Source organism: Procambarus clarkii, chromosome 92, assembly GCF_040958095.1.
Source record: "Procambarus clarkii isolate CNS0578487 chromosome 92, FALCON_Pclarkii_2.0, whole genome shotgun sequence".
Classification (NCBI taxonomy): Eukaryota; Metazoa; Arthropoda; class Malacostraca; order Decapoda; family Cambaridae; genus Procambarus; species Procambarus clarkii.
Window position 1 is genome coordinate 3,658,977 of NC_091241.1, and position 14,041 is coordinate 3,673,017.

At 48.2% G+C, this 14,041-nt stretch overlaps 1 protein-coding gene and 1 non-coding gene across 2 annotated transcripts in view; one reads left to right on the plus strand and one right to left on the minus strand.

The window, feature by feature from the left end:
- The window catches only part of Alg3 (Alg3, alpha-1,3- mannosyltransferase), a 140,719-nt gene that overhangs the window by 104,889 nt on the left and 21,789 nt on the right, over positions 1 to 14,041 (minus strand). The window lies entirely within an intron of this gene.
- TRNAT-CGU (transfer RNA threonine (anticodon CGU)) lies at positions 12,177 to 12,247 on the plus strand. Its single transcript has one exon. It is a non-coding gene; the product is annotated as a tRNA-Thr (tRNA).

Genomic DNA, 14,041 nt, shown 5'->3' on the forward strand with positions numbered 1-14,041 from the left:
CGAGGCCACACAAAAGAGCAGGAGGCCACACAAAAGAGCAGGAGGCCACACAATAGAGCAGGAGGCCACACAAAAGAGCACGAGGCCACACAAAAGAGCACGAGGCCACACAAAAGAGCAGAAGGCCACACAATAGAGCAGGAGGCCACACAAAAGAGCAGGAGGCCACACAAAAGAGCAGGAGGCCCACACAAAAGAGCAGGAGGCCACACAAAAGAGCAGGAGGCCACACAAAAGAGCAGGAGGCCACACAATAGAGCAGGAGGCCACACAAAAGAGCACGAGGCCACACAAAAGAGCACGAGGCCACACAAAAGAGCACGAGGCCACACAAAAGAGCAGAGGCCACACAAAAGAGCAGGAGGCCACACAATAGAGCAGGAGACCACACAAAAGAGCAGGAGGCCACACAATAGAGCAGGAGGCCACACAATAGAGCAGGAGGCCACACAATAGAGCAGGAGGCCACACAATAGAGCAGGAGGCCCACATAAAATGATGAGAAAGTGCACTAAGAACTCACACAAAACAAGCTGTAACCAGAGCCACTTGTTAATATACAACTTGTGAGGAGAACCGCTGCCAGAGGAAGGACTGACAGACATGTAAGTTACACCGGAAGTAGTAAGGTCACACGTAGAAAGGAAATTGGGTGGGATGAAAGCCAGGGGCAAATGTTCCATCGTGTGGGCCCCTTGCTGTAGTTTCCAACTCCTTTATTAGAAATAGGGGAACTACCTGAAATTTGGAAATTGGCAGTCACCCAGAGGACACTGGGTGACGAGGAGTGCGCTGTGTGTGCCTGTAGGACAGTCCTCCCAGCCCCAGTACCCCGTGGCTGCCCCAGTACACGGAGGTCACGGTCCTCCGTGTACTGGGGCAGCCACGACACACACGGAATTTTAGTGATAGGCATCAAACGTGTAAACAAATACCCTTAACCCCTGAGCAGCACAGCGATTTCACACCGCTCCATGGAGCTGCACATGACTACGAATAGTTAAGAAATTTGGAATGCGGCCATTGGCGCACAGATGGAAATCGCAGAGAGCGGCGGGAGCAGTGTAAGGGTTATGGGATTCATTAAGAGTGGGAAGCGAGACCTTCTTCAACTATCACGGTATTTCCTGTGGAGGTGAGGAAGCCAGACGACCACAGCCAAGGTGACCACAGCACCACCACCACCAACTACACCAACACACACTTAATAGCCTCACTTATATACTAAGGTAACTTGGAATTCCTTGTCACTAGTGTAGCGAGAGACTGTGTGGGGGGGGGTGAAGTCTTGTGAAAACCCTTTTTATGAGACTGTGTCGGTGTACTCACCTACTTGTTCTCAGATATTTGTAGCTGCAAGTTGAGCTATAGCTCTTGGACACCGGCCTATGCAGCCGTCGCTCGCTATATACAATGACTTTAGACCTAGAAGTCTCCTGTTATAACTACCTTTAACATTGTGAATGGGGCTGACTTCTACTTCATCCTCGTTTAGTTCATTTCATTTTCCCTTCGAGTATTTTATGTCTTTATCATGTCACCTCATACGAGCTTCGTTACAGACCATTATAAATTTCAAGTTTCCTTCTTGTACTCTTCCTACGGGACTCCATGCCGGGACTGTATACTCTTGGACTGGTCTTACATAGTGTACAATATTCTGAATGTTTCTCCTTTGGTCTGCTAAAAGCTGACATTATGCTCGTCATATTAACACAAGCGGCAGACGTCATCACTTTACATAATCTTCCTGGGGAAGACTTTGTGTTATATCGTCTTCTAAGTCTTTGGTCTTCAATGATGGAAGATAGTCCATTTTTGTCACCTTGCACGTGCTAGGAGTTGAACTCTAGTATCCATTTATATGGTCAGCTCTGCAGCCTGAATTGCTCTTTGTGGATTATTGAACAAACTTCATCTGTCACAACTCTTTCCAATAAGTGAGCATCACCTATAAATATCGACATGAAGAGCTCTACCATTATAGAACTGGTGAGGAAGGTCAGGGTGTGTCAGGTGGTGAGGAAGGTCAGGGTGTGTCAGGTGGGGCTGGTGAGGAAGGTCAGAGTGTGTCAGGTGGGGCTGGTGAGGAAGGTCAGAGTGTGTCAGGTGGGGCTGGTGAGGAAGGTCAGAGTGTGTCAGGTGGGGCTGGTGAGGAAGGTCAGAGTGTGTCAGATGGTGAAGAAGGTCAGGGTGTGTCAGGTGGGGCTGGTGAGGAAGGTCAGATGGTGAGGAAGGTCAGGGTGTGTCAGGTGGGGCTGGTGAGGAAGGTCAGGGTGTGTCAGGTGGGGCTGGTGAGGAAGGTCAGGGTGTGTCAGGTGGGGCTGGTGAGGAAGGTCAGAGTGTGTCAGATGGTGAGTAAGGTCAGGGTGTATCAGGTGGGGCTGGTGAGGAAGGTCAGGGTGTGTCAGGTGGGGCTGGTGAGGAAGGTCAGGGTGTGTCAGGTGGGGCTGGTGAGGAAGGTCAGGGTGTGTCAGGTGGGGCTGGTGAGGAAGGTCAGAGTGTGTCAGGTGGGGCTGGTGAGGAAGGTCAAAGTGTGTCAGGTGGGGCTGGTGAGGAAGGTCAGAGTGTGTCAGGTGGGGCTGGTGAGGAAGGTCAGAGTGTGTCAGGTGGGGCTGGTGAGGAAGGTCAGAGTGTGTCAGGTGGGGCTGGTGAGGAAGGTCAGAGTGTGTCAGGTGGGGCTGGTGAGGAAGGTCAGAGTGTGTCAGGTGGGGCTGGTGAGGAAGGTCAGGGTGTGTCAGGTGGGGCTGGTGAGGAAGGTCAGGGTGTGTCAGGTGGGGCTGGTGAGGAAGGTCAGGGTGTGTCAGGTGGGGCTGGTGAGGAAGGTCAGGGTGTGTCAGGTGGGGCTGGTGAGGAAGGTCAGGGTGTGTCAGGTGGGGCTGGTGAGGAAGGTCAGGGTGTGTCAGGTGGGGCTGGTGAGGAAGGTCAGAGTGTGTCAGGTGGGGCTGGTGAGGAAGGTCAGGGTGTGTCAGGTGGGGCTGGTGAGGAAGGTCAGGGTGTGTCAGGTGGGGCTGGTGAGGAAGGTCAGAGTGTGTCAGGTGGGGCTGGTGAGGAAGGTCAGGGTGTGTCAGGTGGGGCTGGTGAGGAAGGTCAGGGTGTGTCAGGTGGGGCTGGTGAGGAAGGTCAGGGTGTGTCAGGTGGGGCTGGTGAGGAAGGTCAGAGTGTGTCAGGTGGGACTGGTGAGGAAGGTCAGGGTGTGTCAGGTGGGGCTGGTGAGGAAGGTCAGGGTGTGTCAGGTGGGGCTGGTGAGGAAGGTCAGAGTGTGTCAGGTGGGGTTGGTGAGGAAGGTCAGGGTGTGTCAGGTGGGGAAGGTGAGGAAGGTCAGGGTGTGTCAGGTGGGGCTGGTGAGGAAGGTCAGGGTGTGTCAGGTGGGGCTGGTGAGGAAGGTCAGGGTGTGTCAGGTGGGGCTGGTGAGGAAGGTCAGAGTGTGTCAGGTGGGGCTGGTGAGGAAGGTCAGGGTGTGTCAGGTGGGGCTGGTGAGGAAGGTCAGGGTGTGTCAGGTGGGGCTGGTGAGGAAGGTCAGGGTGTGTCAGGTGGGGCTGGTGAGGAAGGTCAGAGTGTGTCAGGTGGGGCTGGTGAGGAAGGTCAGAGTGTGTCAGGTGGGGCTGGTGAGGAAGGTCAGGGTGTGTCAGGTGGGGCTGGTGAGGAAGGTCAGGGTGTGTCAGGTGGGGCTGGTGAGGAAGGTCAGGGTGTGTCAGGTGGGGCTGGTGAGGAAGGTCAGGGTGTGTCAGGTGGGGCTGGTGAGGAAGGTCAGGGTGTGTCAGGTGGGGCTAGTGAGGAAGGTCAGAGTTGTGCTTGAGGGGGTTGAGCTCTGCTCTTTCGGCTCGCCTCATCTGTTTCTAACTACTACTATTTTTTTCCACATCACATACACACACCCCAGGAAGCAGCTCGTGACGGCTCACTAACTCCCAGGTACCTATTTACTGCTAGGTAACAGGGGCATTCAAGGTGAAAGAAACTTTGCCCATTTAACATAAGAACATAAGAACAAAGGTAACTGCAGAAGGCCTGTTGGCCCATACGAGGCAGCTCCTATTTATAACCACCCAATCCCATTCATATACATGTCCAACCCATGCTTGAAACAATCGAGGGACCCCACCTCCACAATGTTACGCGGCAATTGGTTCCACAAATCAACAACCCTGTTACTGAACCAGTATTTACCCAAGTCTTTCCTAAATCTAAACTTATCCAATTTACACCCATTGTTTCGTGTTCTGTCTTGTGTTGATACTTTTAATACCCTATTAATATTGCCTTTGTTATGTCCATTCACCCACTTGTAAACCTCTATCATGTCACCCCTAACTCTTCGCCTTTCCAGTGAATGCAACTTAAGCATTGTTAATCTTTCTTCATATGAAAGATTTCTAATTTGGGGAATTAACTTAGTCATCCTACGCTGGACACGTTCAAGTGAATTTATATCCATTCTATAATATGGCGACCAAAACTGAACTGCATAATCTAAATGGGGCCTAACTAGAGCAAGATATAGCTTGAGAACCACACCAGGTGTCTTGTTACTAACGCTGCGATTAATAAATCCAAGTGTCCGATTTGCCTTATGACGAACATTTATGCATTGATCCTTTTGTTTTAAATTCTTACTAATCATAACTCCCAGATCCCTTTCGCAATTCGACTTCGCAATCTCAACACCATCTAGCTCGTATCTTGTAACCCTATCATCATTACCTAACCTCAGAACTTTACATTTATCAGCATTAAACTGCATCTGCCAATCCTTCGACCATTTCAAAACCCTATCTAGATCAACTTGAAGTGATAGTGAGTCCTCCTCCGAATTAATTTCCCTACCGATTTTCGTATCATCGGCAAATTTGCAAATGTTGCTACTCAAACCTGAATCTAAATCATTTATATATATTATAAACAACAGAGGTCCCAGGACAGAGCCCTGAGGCACCCCACTTACAACATTTTCCCACTCTGACTTGACTCCATTTATACTAACTCTCTGTTTCCTTTGGTATAGCCATGCCCTAATCCAGTTTAATATAGCACCCCCAATACCATGAGACTCTAACTTTTTAATCAGTCTTTCATGTGGCACTGTATCAAAAGCTTTGCTAAAGTCAAGGTACACAACATCGCAATCCTTACCACTATCAACTGCCTCAACAATGCTAGAATAAAAAGATAACAAATTTGTTAAACATGAACGGCCATTTATAAAACCATGTTGCGACTCAATTATTAATTTATGTTTTTCAAGATGAAGACGAATTTTATTTGCTATTATAGATTCGAGTAACTTTCCCACAATAGACGTTAGGCTAATTGGTCGATAGTTGGACGCAAGTGATCTATCTCCTTTCTTAAAAACTGGTATCACATTAGCAACTTTCCAAAACTCTGGCACTCTGCCTGACTCTATTGATTTATTAAATATGGTTGACAGTGGGTCACAAAGCTCCTCTTTGCATTCTTTAAGCACCCTAGCAAACACTTCATCCGGCCCTGGGGATTTGTTTGGTTTGAGTTTTACTATTTGTTTAAGAACATCCTCCCTGGTAACTGCTAAACTCGTCAACCTGTCCTCGTCCCCACCCACATAGACTTGTTCGGCTGAAGGCATATTGTTAAGTTCCTCTTTAGTAAATACAGATACAAAATATTTATTAAAAATACTACTCATCTCTTCATCACTATCTGTTATTTGACCTGTCTCAGTTTTTAATGGACCTATCCTTTCCCTAGTCTTAGTACGATATAACTGAAAAAACCCTTTAGGATTTGTCTTTGCTTGCCCTGCTATGCGAACTTCATAGTTTCTTTTTGCTTTTCTTATCTCTTTTTTAACATTTCTAACCAGTTGTACGAATTCCTGTTCTAAAGTGACCTCCCCATTTTTAATCCTTTTGTACCAAGCTCTCTTTTTACCTATAAGGTTCTTCAAATTCTTTGTTATCCACTTTGGGTCATTGGTATTTGATCTATTCAATTTGTATGGTATACTACGTTCCTGTGCTTTGTTTAGAATATTCTTAAATAAGTTATATATTGAATCCACATCGAAATCCCCATTTAGGTCACCTATCGCTGGGTTCATGTCTCGCTCCAAGACCGGCCCCCACCCCATACCCAAGACTTTCCAATCAATTTGACCCAAAAAATTTCTAAGGCTATTAAAATCAGCTTTTCGAATATCTGGCACTCTAACAGAATTTTCTCCTACAGGTCTATTCCATTCTATGCTAAATCTGATTTCTTTGTGATCACTGTTCCCTAGCTCACTCCCTATTTCGATGTCATTAATTTGTGTTTCCCTGTTAGTTAACACTAAATCTAAAATATTATTTTCCCGTGTTGGTTCCTTAATGTGTTGCGTAAGAAAGCAATCGTCAATTAATTCTAGAAAATCTTCTGCTTCACTATTCCCTATTTTGTTCAACCAGTTTATTCCACTAAAATTAAAGTCACCCATGACGTAAATACTGTTAGATCTAGATGCTCTAGATATTTCATCCCATGGATGCTTTGCTTCCATTCTGTCTAAATTTGGTGGCCTATATATAACTCCTATTATAATATTATTTGCTTTTTCGTATAATTCTATCCAAATAGTTTCTGTGTGTGGCTCAGTTTTGATTCCCTCTTTGAGACTACATTTCAAATTGTCCCTAACATATATGGCTACTCCCCCTCCTCGTCTAATATATCTATCTGTGTAAAATAGTTTAAATCCATTTATTTGATATTCAGCTAATAGTTCTCTATTTTCTACATTCATCCACGTTTCGGTAAGTGCAATAATATCTATTTTTTCTGTGCAGACAAGAGCATTTAATTCGTTAATTTTATTTCTTAGACTTCTACTGTTAGTGTAATATACCCTAAGTGAATTGTTATTTTGAGGCCCTTCTCTTTCCCTGATCATTTTGCCAATTCCTTTCTCCCACAAACACATACTTTTATTACCTCCTTCTTCCAAATCAATTCCCATACCTCTATCTACTAACAGTTTAAACCCAAACAAACACCTGTAACCACTTCTTCCAACGAGTTCGCAACAGCAACAACCCCAGCTCTCGATAGATGCACCCCATCACGAGCATACATTTCATTTCTTCCATAGAAGTGTTCCCAGTTGTCTATGAAAGATATTGCATTTGATTTGCAATATCTTTCCAGCCGGCAATTGACACCAAGTGCCCTCGATATCCATTCATTTCCTACTCCCTTTCTTGGAAGAATGCCACATATGATCGGGATTCCTCCCTTGCTCCTAATTCAATGGCTGTCCTGAATCTCTGTATTAGTTCCTCACTCCTAACTCGTCCAACATCATTACCCCCTGCACTAATACAAATAATGGGTTTGTTTCCATTTCCTGTCATAATATCATTCATGTTTCCAACAATATCACCAATTCCAGCTCCCGGATAGCAAACCCTTAATCTGTTCCCCCCTATCTCTGGCACAAAACGTTCTGTCTAAATACCTCACCTGGGAATCTCCCACAACCAAAATTCGCTTCTTTGTTTTTCAAATTCGCAAAATTTGTTTCTGCCTGGTGGGGGAATCGAACCCGCGCCACAGAATTACGAGTCCTGCGCGCTAGCCACCAGGCTACCAGGCCCCCTGGTAGCCTGGGTGTGAGTGTGTGTGTGTGTGTGTGTGTGTGTGTGTGTGTGGGTGGGTGGTGTGTGTGTGTGTGTGTGTGTGTGTGTGTGTGTGTGTGTGTGTGTGTGTGTGTGGTGTGTGTGTGTGTGTGTGTGTGTGTGTGTGTGTGTGTGTGTGTGTGTGTGGTGTGTGTGGTGTGTGTGTGTGTGTGTGGTGTGTGTGTGTGTGGTGTGTGTGTGTGTGGTGTGTGTGTGTGTGGTGTGTGTGTGTGTGGTGTGTGTGTGTGGTGTGTGTGTGTGTGGTGTGTGTGTGTGTGTGTGGTGTGTGTGTGTGTGTGTGTGTGTGTGTGTGTGTGTGTGTGTGTGTGTGTGTGGTGTGTGTGTGTGGTGTGTGTGTGTGGTGTGTGTGTGTGGTGTGTGTGTGTGGTGTGTGTGTGTGGTGTGTGTGTGTGTGTGTGTGTGTGTGTGTGTGTGTGTGTGTGTGTGTGTGTGTGTGTGTGTGTGTGTGTGTGTGTGTGTGTGTGTGTGGTGTGTGGTGTGTGTGTGTGTGGTGTGTGTGTGTGTGGTGTGTGTGTGTGTGTGTGGTGTGTGTGTGGTGTGTGTGTGTGTGTGTGTGTGTGTGTGTGTGTGTGTGTGTGTGTGTGTGTGTGTGTGTGTGTGTGTGTGTGTGTGTGTGTGTGTGTGTGTGTGCGTGTGTGTGCGTGTGTGTGTGCGTGCGTGTATGGGGTGGGAGCAGAGCCCACCTCCCCCAGAGTAACCTCCGCAGGTGTTGAGACGTAGTGGAGGTAACACAGGCGGTGAGAAAGCTCCAGAAAGCTGTGTGTAGACACGGTTGCCAGGTAACGCAGCCTCTCAGCGTGGCATCTCTCCCTCCCGCTCTCTACCTCAGGGGTGCCGAGTGGCGCCAGCTACACCCAAGTGTATACACTGTCGCAACCTGCAGCCCACAACACGGGCATCACAATTATGTTCCACGAGGCTCACTGCTGGTATCGAATTACCGCATTACATTACACCAGGCTCTCTGTGCAATATTGGTACAATCATTATGCTTAGACCTGCTTGCTGCCCCCCCCCTCTCACCCCCCTCCCCCCACCTCAGCCCACCCCCCCTCAGCCCCCACTATCACCCCTCCCCCCTTTCCTGCATTTGCGACTTCTCCTCCAACAAGCGTGATGGAAATTTCCTAACTAAACGAATGCTTTCCTCCTTGTCTGATGCTTCTGATGCGACTCTCTGACCTTCCTCACCAGCCCCACCTGACACTCTGTGACCTTCATCACCAGCCCCACCTGACACTCTGTGACCTTCCTCACCAGCCCCACCTGACACACCCTGACCTTCCTCACCAGCCCCACCTGACACACCCTGACCTTCCTCACCAGCCCCACCTGACACACTCTGACCTTCCTCACCAGCCCCACCTGACACTCTGTGACCTTCCTCACCAGCCCCACCTGACACTCTGTGACCTTCCTCACCAGCCCCACCTGACACTCTGTGACCTTCCTCACCAGACCCACCTGACACACTCTGACCTTCCTCACCAGCCCCACCTGACACACTCTGACCTTCCTCACCAGCCCCACCTGACACTCTCTGACCTTCCTCACCAGCCCCACCTGACACTCTGTGACCTTCCTCACCAGCCCCACCTGACACTCTGTGACCTTCCTCACCAGCCCCACCTGACACTCTGTGACCTTCCTCACCAGACCCACCTGACACACTCTGACCTTCCTCACCAGCCCCACCTGACACACTCTGACCTTCCTCACCAGCCCCACCTGACACTCTCTGACCTTCCTCACCAGCCCCACCTGACACTCTGTGACCTTCCTCACCAGCCCCACCTGACACTCTGTGACCTTCCTCACCAGCCCCACCTGACACACTCTGACCTTCCTCACCAGCCCCACCTGACACACTCTGACCTTCCTCACCAGCCCCACCTGACACACTCTGACCTTCCTCACCAGCCCCACCTGACACACCCTGACCTTCCTCACCAGCCCCACCTGACACACTCTGACCTTCCTCACCAGCCCCACCTGACACACCCTGACCTTCCTCACCAGCCCCACCTGACACACTCTGACCTTCCTCACCAGCCCCACCTGACACACCCTGACCTTCCTCACCAGCCCCACCTGACACACCCTGACCTTCCTCACCAGCCTCACCTGACACACTCTGACCTTCCTCACCAGCCCCACCTGACCTCAGACTGTGAGGGCAGGGTTACCTACAGTAAAGTCAAAGGGAAGGATTTTATATAGTTACCCTTGTCCTGTTCTCCAATTTTCTTTCAATTTCTCTCAGACTGGGAATAACAGGCGCGGATACGGGTGCAATTAAACACATTTATCCACAAATGTTTGGGGCACCGCCCTGGCTATCTATATACCCCCATGCCCACCGCTGCCCAGCCTGCACCACCACCAGGCCGCTCCAGCGGGAGGAGTGGTGAGTTACAGATAAAATCAGGCGGTGATAAACCATATCCGGCCCAGAAATAGTAAATAGTCATCCCTTGAACAGCGTTGTTCTGACGTAATGAGGAAAGGGAGGGTCTTCTACCACCAGTCCGGCCTCTAATGCGTCTCGTTGTGTACGCTATGGTCCCCAGCGGACATATTATGAGGTACTATCTAATGTAGCGACTCTCACACATCAACGTTTTCTATGTATCGCTTGGTTAGATTTGTTGTTGTTTAAGATTCGCTACCTGGAAGAAAGAGTTCCAAGTAGCACGGGCTATGGTGAGCCCGTAGTGGACTGTCTTGGTTAGACGGGGTCACTTGACTTCGGGCGTTTTGGTTAGGTTAAACACTGAATTTTGTACGTTGTGGCGGCTTCTGCACCCCCGTCGGGTACACCACTGTCCTCACTAGTCCACACACACTGACCACACACCCTCACACTCACCACACACTCACATCCTCACCACACACCCTCACACTCACCACACACCTTCACACCCACCTTCCTACACACCAAAATCATACCAGGCACTAAGAACTTGATGACAATAGAGAGACACAGAAGAATACCACAAGCGAATACACCAGAGTCAGGAGAGAAGCTGAGAGGCAATTCGAAAACAACATTGCTATCAAAGCTGAGGACCAGCCTCAACTCTTCTATAGCCATATAAGGACAAAAGTATCACTGAGAGAGACCATGTAATCAGGTTGAGATTAATAAGTGTTCTCACAGAAAGTGATAAGAAAGTATGTGAGGAACTCGACAAAAGATTTCTAGTCTTTTTAAATATCAAAGCCAATGTTTATTCAGGTAAACGTACATACCTACAAGATGAGTTACAAACATAATGTTGGATGTCTAGATAGAGCTAGTACATACTCTGCCTAATGCCACTAATACCCACAGCGTTTCCGGCAAAGTGTGGGAAAAACACTTAGATTAAAACTCAATTTATGCTTTTATCTCAATTAGTATTGAGTTCAAATAGGAAAAAGGGGAAAAGAAAGAAAAAAATCATGGCGGTAATCAGTAGTTATACAAGTTGGTCAACAAACAGTATTGTTTGTAAATAACAAGACATGGGTTGACATTTAGGGGTAAGGTAGGTTACATGGAGTTTATTAGGTAGTACTTAGTTTTCATCTTAAACTGGTTGAGAGAGGTAGAGCCTTTGACATGATTGGGAAGGTCATTCCACATTCTGGATCCCTTGATTTGTAGAGCATTTTTAGTTTGGTTAAGGTGCATTCTTGGAATATCAAAATAGGTATTTGTTTCTGGTGTGGTGCTCATGGGTTCTGTTACAATCTTCTAGGAAGCGTTTAAGCTCAGGATTAGCATTAGAGTCCAGAGTTTTAAATATATAGAGTACACATGAGAGGATGTGCAGTAATTTAATATCTAACATATTCATAGATTCGAGTAAGGGGTACCGAGTGATGTCTGGAGCCAGAGTTTGTAATTGTTCTAATAGAACCAACGTGGAGACCAAAGTTGTTAGACGAACGGCTGGAAGAAACACTGGATGGCATTGTAGAAACCAGAAGAGATAACAAAAGCGCCTGGAGAAACTATATCTAATCCCACAATGGCTGCTGAAGGAAGCTACATACATTCTTTGTCAATAACTATTAAAAATGTTTAATATAACACTCAAGACAGAAAATCTCCGAGAAGTCTGGACAAAGGCGAATATAATGGTAACATTTAAACAAACCGGGTACAGAGAGGAGGCCGTGACTAACAGAGCGGTGGCACTGACAAGTACTCCGTGTAAAGTGCTGGACCTAAACATAAGCCCTGACAAAGGTTCCAAATACCACGTCTTACTGTAATAGATCTGGAGCCGTAACTTGACAACCAACCCATATCCAACCTTCAAATGTTGACAGAGTACCGGGACTCAACATCAATACAACACGAACCAAAATTGACTTAAACTACAGAATAAACGACACAAAACACACAGCCGCCAAACAGAAGAGACTCGGTAACCTTGGCAGGAACACCTTCACGCCTGCCACAATATCTAACACCATTACCACATAAAAGAAGGACAGTAACATTTGTGGTACTGACAACCAAACTACGGGGCCTCGTAGCGTGGTGGATAGCGCGCAGGATTCGTAATTCTGTGGCGCGGGTTCGATTCCCGCACGAGGCAGAAGCAAATGGGCAAAGTTTCTTTCACCCTGAATGCCCCTGTTACCTAGCAGTAAATAGGTACCTGGGTGTTAGTCAGCTGTCACGGGCTGCTTCCTGGGGGTGGAGGCCTGGTCGAGGACCGGGCCGCGGGGACACTAAAGCCCCGAAATCATCTCAAGATAACCTCAAGATGGTAAGAGCCTGGTAAGAGGAGTCAGCGGTCGCCTGCTCCTGTACCCTCCGGTGTAAACACAATATAATACACATATAAGTCACTAGGAACAGTATGGGAACACTGTCCATCATGTGGGCCACACACGCCAAGCTCTCACTACCCAGTAGTCACTGGTAGGTAAGTACTATAGCAAGTCACCAGGTATTTTGGGTGAAGAGGGGGCGCGGGGGGGGGGGCATTTGTATGGCGAGGCGCAGGTGAAGGGTTTAGAAATGGGAAACAGTATGAGTTATGACAGCGATGTGAAATACGCTCTAAATGTGAATGGAACCCCGACCCGAATGTTCCCCATCCCGTAGTCATGGGTATAGTCTCCCCCACAACCCCCATACCTATACCCCAGGGTTCACTGGGTCCTCTCACTACTACCCCCCCCCCCTTTGTAGTGACTCACCAGGCGCCTCAACACCACCTTCACCAAGGTCACTACCACCTTCACCAAGGTCACCACCACCTTCACCAAGGTCACCACCACCTTCACCAAGGTCACCACCACCTTCACCAAGGTCACCACCACCTTCACCAAGGTCACTACCACCTTCACCAAGGTCACCACCACCTTCACCAAGGTCACCACCACCTTCACCAAGGTCACCACCACCTTCACCAAGGTCACCACCACCTTCACCAAGGTCACCACCACCTTCACTAAGGTCACCACCACCTTCACCAAGGTCACCACCACCTTCACCAAGGTCACCACCACCTTCACCAAGGTCACCACCACCTTCACCAAGGTCACCACCACCTTCACCAAGGTCACCACCACCTTCACCAAGGTCACCACCACCTTCACCAAGGTCACCACCACCTTCACCAAGGTCACCACCACCTTCACCAAGGTCACCACCACCTTCACCAAGGTCACCACCACCTTCACCAAGGTCACCACCACCTTCACCAAGGTCACCACCACCTTCACCAAGGTCACCACCACCTTCACCAAGGTCACCACCACCTTCACCAAGGTCACCACCACCTTCACCAAGGTCTCCACCACCTTCACCAAGGTCACCACCACCTTCACCAAGGTCACCACCACCTTCACCAAGGTCACCACCACCTTCCCTGCCCACCATAACCCCATTGGAATTACTTATAGGAATTTTTTCTTTTTTCTACACATTTCTTTATCTGAAACTCGTAGAAAAAGTTTGAATGTAACATTTTCTTTGTGCCAGGAGGCCAGCAGGGTTGTCTGGGTCAGGAGTCGTCACGCACTGTACGAAACCCATACATCTTGCCCCATCATGACGGGGAAAAGTTTACATTTATTAAATACTTGACGATTTCCGACGCGCCGCAAAGTTCTTATAATGGTATTGATAATAACCTCGAGTTGTGAACTATTTAATAACTAATGGGCCAGGACTGAACAAAGATGTAGAGGTTTCGTAAGTGTGGGTGAAGAGTGGAGGCCCAGCAGGTGTGGGTATGTTAATGTGAAGTGTGAGGCCCGCAGACTTCCACACACCAACCTTCAACAATTATACCAACGACCTGAAAGCACCAGTATAAAAAGTTATGATTTGTTCAGATCTGAAACCTATGTTTATGGGCAGCACAAAACGTGGACCA